The following is a 14,947-nucleotide window of genomic DNA, read 5'->3' as shown; positions in this document are numbered from 1 at the left end:
ATTAAAGTATAAAGGAGATAGAGAAAGCTCCTGACATAGTCATCAGAAGGGAGCAGAAAGAGTGCCCCCCTGCTAAGTCAGGCATGACTGAGCAACTGAACTGAACTGAACTGAGCAGTCTATTAATGAAAGAAAGGAATGTCTTAAAAGTCAGAATGGTACCAGGCCCCTCATCCATAAGATGCATTTTGGGATAATCTTGGCACCAGAAGATTCATCCCAGGACATAAAACGATTGACTTGAATCTTGTAGAAGGGCAGATTACCATACAAATGGTTTTGTTTACACAGATTCAGTTCAGTTCAGTTCAGTTCAGTCGCTCAGTCGTGTCCAACTCTTTGCAACCCCATGAATCGCAGCATGCCAGGCCTCCCTGCCCATCACCAACTCCTAGAGTTCACTCAGACTCATGTCCATCGAGTCAGTGATGCCATCCAGCCATCTCATCCTCTGTCATCCCCTTCTCCTCCTGCCCCCAATCCCTCCCAGCATCAGGGTCTTTTCCAATGAGTCAACTCTTTGCATGAGGTGGCCAAAGTACTGGAGTTTCAGCTTTAGCATCATTCCTTCCAAAGAAATCCAAGAGCTGATCTCCTTCAGAATGGACTGGTTGGATCTCCTTGCAGTCCAAGGGACTCTCAGGAGTCTTCTCCAACACCACAGTTCAAAAGCATCAATTCTTCAGAACTCAGCTTTCTTCACAGTCAGGGGAACAATGTCTGAGTATAGCATGCTGGTTTGTCAAGTAGGTTCTGAGCTATTAGGTGGAACCAACTTGAAGACAAAGTCTGGGGTAAATGCATAGTACATTAGCATAGCTTAAGACAAACGTTTCCATAAGAAAAATGCATTGGTTAGCTCAAGGTTTGAGAATAGTCAACTTCAGGTGAAACCAAGTGTCATTATGGCAACACAGCATTTTAAGAGAAACCTCCTTTTAAATTTGTATAGAGAAGGGAAAAAAAATATCGCTAGTTCATTTCCTCCTGACACTCAAGAGAGAGAAAAATGTCTGACACTTGCAGTCTATTTCCTCCATTTGGAAACCCCTAGCCTTCCTGCCTGTTACCCTCTCATTATCATATGTGAAAGAGATCACCAGTCCAGGTTCAATGCATGAGACAGGGTGCTCAGGGCTGGTGCACTGGGATGACCCAGAGGGATGGGATGGGGAGAGAGGTGGGACGTGAGTTCAGGATGGGGAACACATGTACACTCATGGCTGATTCATGTCAATGTATGGCAAAACCCACTACAATATTATAAAGTAATTAGCCTCCAAATAAATAAATTAATTAAAAAAAAACAATACAGGGAAAATATTACGTTTTATATATTTTGGTATTTCTTTGTTTTTCTACAATTAATATGTTCAATTATTTTTGTAACTAAGTTAGTATGATTTAATTGTTAATATTAACTGCATTAAAAGTGGTGTTCACTGAAAATAGTATCTTTGAAATGTAACCTTATACTATCAAATGAAACTCAAGATTTATATATAGCACATGATTCCAATTTTTCTTTATCAATTATAATAATATATGTGCATAATATTATTGAGAAGCAATATTTAAAAACACAAAGAGAATTCATTAGTTGGTTTAGAACACATAACTCATAAAATTTATTTCTTCACATTTGTTTTTATTTTCTAGTCATTATAATTAACATGTATGTTTTATAATCTGAAAAATATATTCATAAAATATGGCCAAAATAAATCTTCCACATATCAAAATTGCCTGCTTTACATGCAACAAGACAGTTCTATTATATTACCCACAAATTATCCTGAGGACATGTAGAAGAAATTCACATTAGCTGTTATTAGTTATCTTGCTCTCATTACAATCACTATGATCATTTATAGCATTAAACTGGTCAATTCATCATCCCCAACATCCCATCCAGTATTTGTTGTATAATAAGGGGTTTAGCTGTGTTTCTCAGGTGATTCTGGTGCTAAAGAACCCACCTGCCAAAGCAGGAGAGGTAAGAGATGTGGCTTCGATCCCTGGGTTAGGAAGGTCCTCTGGAGGAGGGCATGGCAACCCACTCCAGTATTCTTGCCTGGAGAATCCCATGGTCAGAGGAGCCTGGTGAGCTACAGTCCACAAGGTCACAAAGAGTCAGATACAACTGAAGTAACTTATCATGCACACAAAAGAGGTTCAGCCACTTCAATATGAATTGAAAAGAGAGAGAATTTGGAATCAAATTGCCTTTGTGCTACTAAGTGGCTGAATGACTTTGGGTAGGTCATTTAGTCTCTTTGTGCCTAACAAGGTAAAGCTTATAAATGGAGATGATCATTTTCTCACTAGTTCATATGTTAGGATTTAATGCATAATGACATAAAAGTGAGAACTCAAATATAATTGTGTTACTTATGATTATTTTCATACATGTTGATGTATACTCTCAAGAATTTCTGAGGTAAGTTTCACACAAAGACTTACAGAGTACAAAAACATAAATCACAAATAGAGGTCAATAAGTAGAATATTAAACAATGAGAGACTCCAAATAGATCAACCATTGGATTAAGAATTGCAAAGACTGAGTTTAAATTTGGGTCCTAAAAGCCACAGTGGTTTTCAAGACTACAAAATTTAGGCAAAATGTTAAGTACTTTACAATGATTTTAAAACACATTTTCAAACTGGATATAAATCTTGACATCAGAATATTCTGTTGGCTAAGAGTGAAACACAGCTCTTTGCTTAACCAAAAGAAGAGATTGCTATACGTCATGTCCCAATGTCTAAATGAATCTGATCCTCAAAAAAAAAAAAAAAAAAAGGAACCTGGAGTTCTATCAACAGTTAGAGTTCTGTGTTACTCATTTCTAATCTCTATAACACAAAGTTGTTATAGACACTTAGTCATATCAAGTGAACAGATGCTTAAACTGCAATTTTATGAAAGATTTCTCTTAATCATTTGCTACATGGCTTGGATCACATCCTTGTTCCTCATACTGTAGATCAATGGGTTCAACATTGGGCTCAAAAAACTAAAAGACTGCAAATATTTTGGACTCCTTTACAGACTTATCAGTTGGAGGCCTCAAGTACATGCAGAAGAGGGTTCCATAAAATAGAGTGACTATTGCCAGGTGGGAACCACAGGTAGAAAAGGCTTTGTGCCTACCTTCCACAGAACGGATCACCAAGATAGATGCAATGATGAAAACATAAGACAGGAGAATGATGAACAAGGAGCTCGAGAGAGTGAAACCAGCAACCACAAACATTGCCATCTTTTTGACATAGGTGTCAGAGCAGGCCAACATTATCAGAGGAGGATCAGCACAGTAGAAATGGTTGATCTCAAGGGAGTCACAGAAGGACAAGTGAAAGGTCAGCAGTGCCTGAGAGAGACCATTGAAGAATCCACAAGTATAAGGGACTGTGACTAGAAAGATGCAAACGTCCTTGGACATCCTGGTGCTCTAAGGTAATGTAGAGGGCTGCAGATGGCTACATAGTGGTCCAAGGCCATTGAAGCAAGGAGATAAAACTCAGTGATAACCAGGGCAATGAAGAGAAGGCACTGTGTGAAGCATCCAGCATAGGAGATGGTCTTCTGGTCTGAGAGGAAATTGTGCAGCATATTTGGAGTAACATTGGAGGAATAGCAAAGGTCTACAAAGGAGAGGTGGCTGAGGAAGAAGTACATGGGGGTGTGGAGGTGGGGATTGGTCTTGATCAGCACAATCATGCCCAGATTCCCTGCCAGTGTGACTAGGTAGATCACCAGGAACACCCCAAACAGGGCCCTCTGTAGCACTGGGTCATCTGTGAGTCCCAGGAGAATGAATTCAGCCACTGCAGTGTGGTTAGGGGAAGACATATTCTCATCCCTTAAAAACTGAAAGTGGTAAAGTGAAGAATTCTATCTGATCTTGATTCTGCATTTATTCCATTCTTTTGTCATTTACTCTTGATCTATCTCTCTATAAGGAAATTACTCTTCTCAACCAATGCATCAGATCATCTATGTAAATATTTGCACCTTATCTCTTTGAGATATATTTTTCTACATATATACTGGAAACACACACTCACAAACTCACACATTCTCTTTCTCCTTATTTGTAAATCATGTATACACATATACAATTAAACCTATTTTCTTGGAAAACTCCATATTCAGTATTTTTTTTTTTTCCAAATTCTGTGAAAAAGAAAGCCAAAAGAATGAAAACCAGGTCTGGAAAGCAGCAGGTCAGTGGCATCATTCAAATGGACAAATGAAGGATGCAGAGTTTCTATGGTCCCTGCACCTCTGATACACTATTGTTTTTGACACACATTAGAAGATATGTTCAGTCCAGCATTTTCTCCTGAAACCCATACTTGTCTAGCTTAAATTCATTCAGAAGACATTTAATTAGTAGATGCATCTCTTGACATATGGCTAAGAAGGTACAGAATGAAGAATTGTTCTTTTTGCTTTTTAAAGGCCATGGCACCCCACTCCAGTATTCTTGCCTGGAGAATCCCATGGATGGAGGAGCCTGGTGGCTACAGTCCACGGGGTCGCAAAGAGTCGGACACGACTGAGCGACTTCACTTCACTTTCACTCATTATTTTAAGGAGGCTTTTTTTTTTTTTTTTCCTATTCTAGCTTCTGGGGTTACATGAGTGAGCAAATTACATATCCTGGTGAACCATATATTGCAAGAGAGGTAATAGGTATTGAGCACATAGACAAACGTTTACAGCAGTGTGTCATTTAGAAGAAAACACTATGAGGAAAATTAAAGGTGGAGTGCTTTTAGATGGCCAAAAACCTGAGAAGACAGAAAATGAACAGTAAATAAAGAATTCAAATATCTGAAGAGGGATTTGTTTCCATTATTTTTTAAAGCTGACACACCTCTGAATATATTTGTTTAGGAAAGCACATTAGGATAATATTTAAATGCAGACTTAGCTTCCAGCTGGAATTATCATTTCTGTTTTTGTGTGTGTGTGTGTGAAAGTAAGATATGACTGGAAGCATTATGCCTCAAGAATTTCACCTTAAGGCTTTTTAAATTTAGTTTTCACATACACATCAGAAGAGCCTCTTTATAATACTTAATTTTTCAGAGATGCCATGAAATATTAACATTTGAATAGACAAAACAAGTATAAATGATGAAAATAATTTTTTCAATATTGGTGAGAATATTAATTTTCACACAAAATAAAAATCATTTTTAGTGAACAAATGTAGAAAATGACTTACCTGTAAAACTGACTTACTATATTTTCTAAAACAAGGTGGGAAGATTTAAAGTGTTTCTTAGGAATATTCCCTAGTGTATTTTAAAAAAAAATCTTATAATCCAATTAAGATAGATTTTTTTCCCTCAAGGGCATAACCTTAATTTCATGCTTTGAGATCTTTAGTTTTCCTTCAAGACCAAAATCTGTATGCAACATCTTTGTACCCTGCTTTATACTATGTGGCTGAGATCTTTGGCAAAAATAAAGAAGTTCACCATCACTTTTAATACTATGAAAGGACAAAAATGTGGTTGGATGAATTTTGCACTTTTTGTGTATAAAAGTGACTGAGAACCAGGATCATTCATAAAATTGATGTATCATAAAATTGGTGATTTAGGAGGAGAGGTCAAATATGAGTAAAGAATATCTGAATATTGTTTGATACTGCATTTGTTAGAGAATAAAGGAATCTAGAGATGGTCTCAGTAGCCTCTACCTTCCAGGGCATTGATAACTCCAGCCAATTCAATCAAAGGAATTAAAGTAGAGTCTCATTAAGACAAGAGAGGCATCTCTGATTATTTTAAATTTCCAAATACTGGGTTACAGTCTGATAAATCAGTCAGTGAATAAAGCTGTATATCATTATAAAAATACATATTGTCATCAACTTAGCACATTAGGAGAGATTGAGCATAATGGTGTATTTTTCAGATTGGGGTCAAAAATATTTATTTATCCCAACATTTTCTGTTTTACCTTGATTCCTTGAACAAATTAAATAAAAATTTAAAGTGTAAAATCCTAAATATTCCCATGAAATAAAAGTTTCTTATATGATTGTAAGGCTAATTGTAGGATAGTAGAGCTCTTATTGGAGAAGGCAATGGCACCCCACTCCAGTACTCTTGCCTGGAAATACCACATGGAGGGAGGAGCCTGGTAGGCTGCAGTCCATGGGGTTGCTAAGAGTTGGACATGGCTGAGCGACTTCACTTTCACTTTTCACTTTCATGCATTGGAAAAGGAAATGGCAACCCACTCCAGTGTTCTTGCCTGGAGAATCCCAGAGATGGGGGAGCCTGGTGGGCTGCCGTCTCTGGGGTTGCACAGAGTTGGAAACGATTGAAGCGACTTAGCAGCAGCAGCAGCAGCAGAGCTCTTTATTTCCTGATGCCTTAATGTAAAGATTCCTTATCTTGCCTAAAGATACTTGAAGGTTTGACCCGTCTTTAAGCTGAATGTCAGCACTGGTTTCCTAAAGTACTTATATATGTATGTAAGTACATTCTGATATGGGCTTCCCTGGTGGCTCAGATAGTAAAGAATCAGGAAACACTGGCTCAATCCCTGAGTTAAAAAGATCCCCTGGAGAAGGAAATGGCAACCCACTCCAGTATTCTTGCTTGGAGAATCCCATGGGCAGAGGAGCCTCGTGGGCTACAGTCTATGGAGCACGAGAGTTGGACACAACTCAGTGATTAAACCACCACCACCACTATATCCTGATATACTTTAATATAGAATACCGTTGTGATAATCATAATATTTACAACCAGAGTTTTCCAAGAAGAGGTAGGATTAACTCAATAGCAATTGAACAAGTAGGAAAAAAGTAGTGAATTAACTCTGGAAAGGCAAAATAACAATACTTTTCAGTATGGGATCACTTGATCAAAAGTTCACGCATAAGAAGTAAATGCTTATTTACTTTACATGTATAACAACAAATAATATTGGAGAGTGCAGAATTTACCTATCTACCATTGATACTGGTTAAAAGAAGGCTTTTCAGTGTTCTTATTTTATTTTCCTAAAAAGCCTTCAGGAGACTCTATTTAATTTATATTTGAAGACACACATTCCTTAGTTAAAGGTTATTCCTTTAGAATAACCTTTAGAATATTCCTTAGAAGCAGAGTGATCTCTGCTTCAATTGCAAAGACCAGTTGACACATGTCTGCTAAAAGAACACATAATTGCTTTAGCTACACAAATGTCAAACAGTCAGATAATTGAAACTATCCCACTGACACTGTTATTTGTGTTCTTGTGATTATTTAATTCACTATATTTTTGGTTATAGAAGATTCAATAATATACTGGAAGTCCTAATCTATCTAATAAAATTGTACTGATTCAAAGGGAAAAAAAATAAAAGCATCCTATTCATAGATTGCTTAATAGTTTATATAGAATCTCCTTTCAAGATACACAAATAAAATGTTAACTAGATTTATTGTGGTGATCATTAAGTTGTACATCACATTTTTTAATATGCAGAAGGAAAGCTAAGAGTACATAGTAGAAGGTCACAAGGTAAAGATCAATATGCATAGATTATTTATATTATTATGTAAAAACCAACCAAAACTAGAAAATAAATGCTTCTATATATCACTTATAATAACATTAAAAGAGTAAGCACTTAAAAATGATTTTTTAAATAAAACTTCAAAAGTTACATAGTTATAACCACAAAACATTGCATGCAGAGAGAAATTAAAGGAGACTTAAATAATGGAGACATGTATCTTCCTTGTGGATTGTAATATTCAGTAGTTTTAAGTCCAATATTTTTAAGTTACCAATTTGCCTAAAATTGATCAATAGTTTTAATGCCAGTTCAGCTGGCTTATTTTTAATAGAAAAACTGATTCTAAGTTATATAGAAATTGTTAAAAAAAATGTTAAATTAGCCAAAACAATTTTGAGACAGAAGAAAAATCTTTAAATGATTTACACTATCTAATTTTAAGAGTTAGTAAGGAACTACAGTGTTCAAAACAATAAATTTAGCTACACTGAACAAGATATTTTCAATAAGGGTGAAACCGCTTTATATTGGAAGGAGATGTTATCTAGGACTTCCAAAGCTAAAGAGAAGTCAAAGTTTCAAAGGACAAGGTTTGCCTCACTTCAAACCTTCAAAGGATTGACTGACTCTCTTGTTAGGGGCTAATGTAGCTCGAGGTTTCAATTGAAGCCTATGCTCATTTACCACTTCAAAAATTCTAGGGCCCTTATGAAGTATGCTAAATCTACTCTGCCTCTGCTCTATAAATAAAACAACAGTGTAGATGATAGCACATCTGCTTACAACATGCTGCTGCTGCTACGTTGCTTCAGTCGTGTCCAACTCTGTGCTACACTATGGACTGTCACCTGCCAGGCTTCCTGTGTCCATGGGATTCTCCAGGCAGGAATACTGGAGTGGGTTGCCATGCCTACTCCAGGGGAATCTTCCCGACTTAGAGTTTGAACCCACGTCTCTTGTATCTCCTGCATTGACGGGCGAGTTCTTTACCACTAGTGCCGCCTGAGAAGCATGGTTCACTAAATATTTTAAGCTCACTGTTGAGATCCACTGCTCAGAAAAAAATAAAATAAAAGGAAGAAAATAAGATTTCTTTTTAAAGTACTATTACTTATTGACAATGCACCTGTTCACCCAAGAGTTCTAATGGAGATGTACAACAAGATATGTGCTGTTTTTATGCCTGCTAACACAACAGAGCAATCACATTCCCCATCCATTCTGCAGCCTATAGATCAAGATATCATTTCAACTTTCAGATGTTATTATTTTAAAAATATGTTTTGTAAGGCTATGGCTGTTGTAGTTAGTGATTTCTTTGATATCTGGGCAAAGGAAATTGAAAGCTTCCAGAATGGATTCATTATTGTGAATGCCATTAAGAACATTCATGATCCATTTGGAAGACGTAAAAATACTAACATTAACAGGATTTGGGGTAAGTTGTATCCCACCTTCATGAATGACTTTGAGGAGTTCAAAACTTCAGTGGAGAGAGTAGCTGCAGATGTAGTGGATATAGTAAGAGAACTTGATTAGAAGTAGAGACTGAAGATGACTGAATTGCTGCAATCTCAGGATAAAACTTTAGTGGATGAGGACTTGCTTCTTGTGGATGTGCAAAGCATATCGTTTCTTGAGATGGAATCACTGCTGGTGAAAAATGTTTTACAGATTGTTGACATGACAACAAAGGATTTAGAATATTACATAAACTTAGTTGATAAAGCAGTGGCAGCCTTTGAGAGTATCAATTTGAGCTTTCAAAGTTCTTCTGTGGGTAAATGCTGTGGAACAGCATTACATGCTACAGGCAAATCTTTTGTGACAATGTCAATTGATGTAGCAAACTTCATTGCTGCATTTTAAGAAATTGTCACCACAACCCACATTTTGAGCAACTGCCACCCTGATCACTCAGCAGTCATCAGCAGTAAAGCAATACCCTTCACCAGTAAAATGATTGTAACTCACTGAAGGCTAAATTTTAATAGAGTATTTTAATTAAAATATATACACTTTAGACATAATGCTGTTGCATACTTAATAGACTTTAATATAATATAAATATAACTGTTACATGAGCTGGGAAACCAAAAAATTGTGTAATTTGCTTTATTATGCCATTCACATATTGCAGTGGTCTGGAACAAAGCCTACAATATATTTTACATACGTCTATTTTGAGTTTTTTATGCTCCTAAATAGGGAGTTGAACTACGATAATTGGTTTTTTCAAGCATATAGGTTCTCTGGAATAAATGGGATTTATATAGAGCAATCATATTCCCCAGGATGCTTGGAATATTTGGTCCGATTCCACTATTAGAAAAAAAAAAAAAAAAGGCAAAAACAAAACAGGAACCCTCATGACAGAATGACATGGAGCCAGAGTAAACACATGTGGATTTGACCATTTCTAAGTTCCCTATGAGCCCTAAAAGCCCATGCTTTGGCAATTCTAAGTTTAGAAGCAAAAAGTGGATGTTTTAAAAATGTTGCCAAAGGAAGTTTTGACCTCCTTGTTTCTCAGACTATAGATGAGAGGATTTAACATGGGGATGACCACTGTATAAAACACAGACAGCACTTTGTCTTGGTCCATTGAGAAGCTGGAGCTGGGGCACAGATACATGAACAGGATTGTGCCAGAGAAGATGGTGACCACCATCAGGTGGGACGCGCAGGTGGAGAAGGTTTTGTGTCTCCATCAGCAGAGCGGATCCTCACGATGGCAGTGAGGATGCAGAAATAGGAAGTGAGAATGGTCAGGAGGCAGCTCAGCTCATTAAAACTGGCAAAAGCAAGAATGACAGCTTCATTGACACGAGTGTCAGAACAAGTAAGTTTCAGGAGGGGTGGAATGTCATAGAAAAAGTGGTTGATGACACTGGAGTGGCAGAAAGACAGCTGGAAGGTGAGGCCCGTGGGAATGGCAGCATTTATCAAGCCAGGAAGGTATGTGGCCAGCACCAGCATGACATTAAATTGGGAGGACATAGTGACCGTGTAAAGGAGAGGTTTGCAAATGGCCACGTAACAGTCATAGGCCATCACGGTCAACAGGAATCCCTCAATGCCAGCAAAAGAACCAAAACAGAAGAACTGAATGGCACATTCATTGAATGAAATGACTGGGCTCTCTGCCCAGAAATTTACGAACATTTTAGGGGCAATGACAGAAGAGTAACAGAAGTCAACAAGGGACAGGTTACTGAGGAAAAAATACACTGGCGTGTGGAGATGTGAGTCAATCTTGATTAAGAGGATCATGCCAAGATTTCCAAACACAGTGATCATACAGATGACTAGAAATGCCATCAAAAGAAGACTCTGTAGCTCTGGATGATCGCTGAACCCCAGGAGAATAAATTCAGTCACTGTCGAATGGTTGCTCATCCCTTTGTCTCAGAGTGGATGATTGGCTTGCTGAGATAAGAAAGAAATCAGTGATATAAATTATTAAAAAAAAGAAAATCAAACAGTTTATTCTCTATTGTAAAATTACTTCTAAAATGTCCAAAGAACATGTATATTAAGGCTTTTTATTTTTTTAACTGCAGAACAACAAAAAGATTTCTTAAGTGAACTCAGCAACTTTTATTTTAAAATGAGCATTTATCCATGCGTGTGTGAAATTGTTGATGATCAACCCCTGCTTGTCTATATCTTACCTTACTTCCCAAAGTTTTTCACCTCCTCCATTGATCTTTTTGCCTTCACTGTCTATCATCCAGTTCCTTTGCATTCTCTTTGGCAGTGAAATGTGAGACATACTTGGATATATAATGCTTCCTGAATTCAGTTCAGTTTTTTTCCTGTTTTCTCTTAAGCCCACTCCAATCAAACTTTCACTCCATCACTACACAGAAATTGTTCTTGTCAAGGTTGTCAGGGTTCTTTATGCTGCTAAATTCAGTGGTCAATTCTCAATCTTCATCTTTTTGATCTATCAATAATATTTGGCAGAGTTAATTGCTAACTACTCCTTGAAAAACTATCATCTCTTGTCTCCCAGGACACACCATTCTGAGTTTTCCTCCTACCATATGGGCTGCTCCTTCTCAGCCTTCTTTGTTCATTCCTCTTTTCTCTGACTGTTAAGATTGGAGTAGCTCAGAACTCAGTTTGTGATCTTCTTCTATTTTTTTTTCCTATTTACACTCTACTTTCATGATCTTATTCAGTCTCATGACTATAAATACTATCTATATATTTACAACTCCTGAATTTATTTCAGCCCTGACCTCTTTCCCAAATCCCAGACTTATAATGCAATCACTTACTCACATTTTCACACTAATATCAAATAATGACTCAACCTAACTCAAAGCTGATTTGCTTATGTCTTCCTTTAACTTTCCCAAACATAACATTCTCTGTCTCAAGTCAGTGACAACTCTCTACTTCCATGTGTTCAAATAAAAAATAAATACAAGTAAATAAATATTAAAGAAATTGTTCTCTTTTCTTTCTCACATACTATGTAACTAGTCTATCAGATAATTATGTTGTCTCTATTTTCAAAATGTCTACTTCAACAAGCCGACTTTATTTATTTCTACCATTAAGGCTCAAGTCAACATCATCTTTCACCTAGATTACTACAGTAGTCCTTTAACTGACCGTTCTTTCTCTAAAATCAGTTAAATTCCACCCTATAAAATACCACTTAAAAAAATTCACAGCCATTTTTTAGATCTCTGCTTTATACATATAAATATATATATACATCTATATATATGATATAAAGTATATTCTAAATGACATATATGATCTTATATGTATGTATGTCCTTACATATGTTTATGTATATAGATAGATAGATAAAGGCTGACAATTGCAGTAGTTTCTCAAAGTGTGCATATAAGAGCATAAAATAATTTTATTTAAGGTACTACACAGTGTATTAAATATGCCAAGTGCTTTGGCACTCTTTCTGCACAAAATTAATTAAATTTCCCTGCTTCATACATGAGAAGGCAATGGCAACCCACTCCAGTGCTCTTGCCTGGAAAATCTCATGGACGGAGGAGCCTGGTGGGCTGCAGTCCATGGGGTCGCACAGAGTCGGACAAGACTGAAACGACTTAGCAGCAGCAGCTTCATACACACACAAAAACACAGATATATACACAGAAAGATGTATGTGTACATGTGTGTTTGTATGTGTATGCATAGGTTGAATATTCTATAAAGTCCTCATCTCTTATTAGTCGTCCTAAACCCCTTTCTTCTAAAAAAAAAAAATAATAATTGTGTTAGTTTAGTTGCTAACCTTCAATTCAGTGTTTCAGACACAATTTAGAGACATAGTGTTTTTAAAATTTTTGTTTATTGATCTTAATTGGAGGATAAGTACTTTACAACATTGTGATGGTTTTTGCCTACATCAATATGAATCTGCCATAGGTACATGTGCGTCCCCTCCATGCTGAGGCTTCCTTCCCTGTCAACCCTGTCCCTCCAGGTTGTCACAGAGCACTGAGAGATTTTGTCTTAATTCCTTGAATGCTTTTTGAATCCTCTTTGAAGCTTTCTATATCTAATCACTTAGAGATAAATTAAATCATCTTACCTGCTGTCCTTAAGACATACTCACTGAAAGTAGTGGTGTTTATAAGTTTAGTTTTATTTATTGCTTTTTGGAGGAATACAAAATTTTTCCCCCACAGCGTGAAATTTATAGCTTTGATGAAAATGGAAGTGGCTTAAGGAACTCATCTGTGACAGACTTAAGATATGGTTAATTAATTCAACAAAGAGTATAAGATGCTACTTCTGAATTTGAGGCTGAGGGTCAGATTATTAAGGTTGCAATGATGCTCTTGAGATTTAATCATCTTTGCAAAACACTAAAAAAACAAAAGCCTGAAATATACTAACCCAAAATTAAGACATCCACTTTTTTTTCACTGAGATAATTGAACTATTTTCTCCCCAGGGAGTCACTTATACCTTTGTGAGTGAGTTAGGCATTTGAAGTACAAAATGTCTTTTATGGTCTTAAGACTCCATTGTGAATAACACTGAATTAAATTAAATGATATAAAATTTATTAGGTCTTGCCTCAAAAATTCACAATTCCACTGAAAATATAATCCATACTCATATCTATTTTAATAGGCAAGAATACTGGAATGAGTTACCATAACCTACTCCAATTGATCCATCACTCCCCAGAGACCTTCCTGATTGCAGTTTTTTCTCTCTTTTTATTTGCTCACTCTGTTCCATGTATACTTGTTCCCTTACTATTCTTTTAACAAACCAAGGAGGATCTCCCCTCAGGGCCTTTGATTCACCACAGGTATTCATGCAATGTTATTCCTATGCAGGACTTGCTCAAATGTTATTTCCACAGGTTGCTCTACTCCCATACAACCCTTTTCTCTCACTTTAATTTCTTTAAAGCACAACTCTTATCCATGTCACACACATGCATCCCACACAAACAGGAACAAATGCCTGTGCAAATGTGCATAAACACTTTGATGTTGACAATAAAGTCTTCCTCACTCAAAAACAAGTTTAATGAAATCAATAATTTTGTTTTCTCACGTGGTATATCTTCAGCATGTGTTACCTGCTGAATACATTTTTCCACTAATGTCCTTGAGAGAAACATCGGTTAATAATTAAAAGTGGAATTAACAGGAGACTGGAGGGTTGAAACACAAGGTGGAATCAAGATTGCCGGGAGAAATATCAATAACCTCAGATATGCAGATGACACAACCCTTATGGCAGAAAGTGAAGAGGAACTCAAAAGCCTCTTGATGAAAGTGAAAGTGGAGAGTGAAAAAGTTGGCTTAAAACTCAGCATTCAGAAAATGAAGATTATGGCATCTGGTCCCATCACTTCATGGGAAATAGATGGGGAAACAGTGGAAACTGTCAGACTTTATTTTTTGGGGCTCCAAAATCACTGCAGATGGTGACTGCAGCCATTAAAAGACGCTTACTCCATGGAAGGAAAGTTATGACCAACCTAGACAGCATATTCAAAAGCAGAGACATTACTTTGCCAACAAAGGTTCATATAGTCAAGGCTATGGTTTTTCCTGTGGTCATGTATGGATGTGAGAGTTGGACTGTGAAGAAGGCTGAGCACTGAAGAATTGATGCTTTTGAACTGTGGTGTTGGAGAAGACTCTTGAGAGTCCCTTGGACTGCAAGGAGATCCAACCAGTCCATTCTGAAGAAGATCAGCCCTGGGATTTCTTTGGAAGAAATGATGCTGAAGCTGAAACTCCAGTACTTTGGCCACCTCATGGGAAGAGTTGGCTCATAGGAAAAGACTTTGATGCTGGGAGGGATTTGGGGCAGGAGGAGAAGGGGCCGACAGAGGTTGAGATGGCTGGATGGCATCACTGACTTGATGGATGTGAGTCTGAGTGACC

General features: G+C 37.0%; 3 pseudogenes; all 3 read right to left on the bottom strand.

Annotated features, from left to right (window-relative positions):
- The window catches only part of LOC139187197 (olfactory receptor 5M9-like), a 203,973-nt pseudogene that overhangs the window by 40,760 nt on the left and 148,266 nt on the right, over positions 1 to 14,947 (bottom strand).
- On the bottom strand, positions 2,911 to 3,859 carry LOC139187194 (olfactory receptor 5M1-like; annotated as a pseudogene).
- Positions 10,012 to 10,943, bottom strand: LOC139187257 (olfactory receptor 5AP2-like; annotated as a pseudogene).

This window comes from Bos indicus, chromosome 15 (assembly GCF_029378745.1).
Source record: "Bos indicus isolate NIAB-ARS_2022 breed Sahiwal x Tharparkar chromosome 15, NIAB-ARS_B.indTharparkar_mat_pri_1.0, whole genome shotgun sequence".
In the NCBI taxonomy this organism is placed as follows: Eukaryota; Metazoa; Chordata; class Mammalia; order Artiodactyla; family Bovidae; genus Bos; species Bos indicus.
The sequence above is the reverse complement of the archived record's forward strand: the minus strand, read 5'-3'. Positions and strand labels throughout refer to the sequence as shown.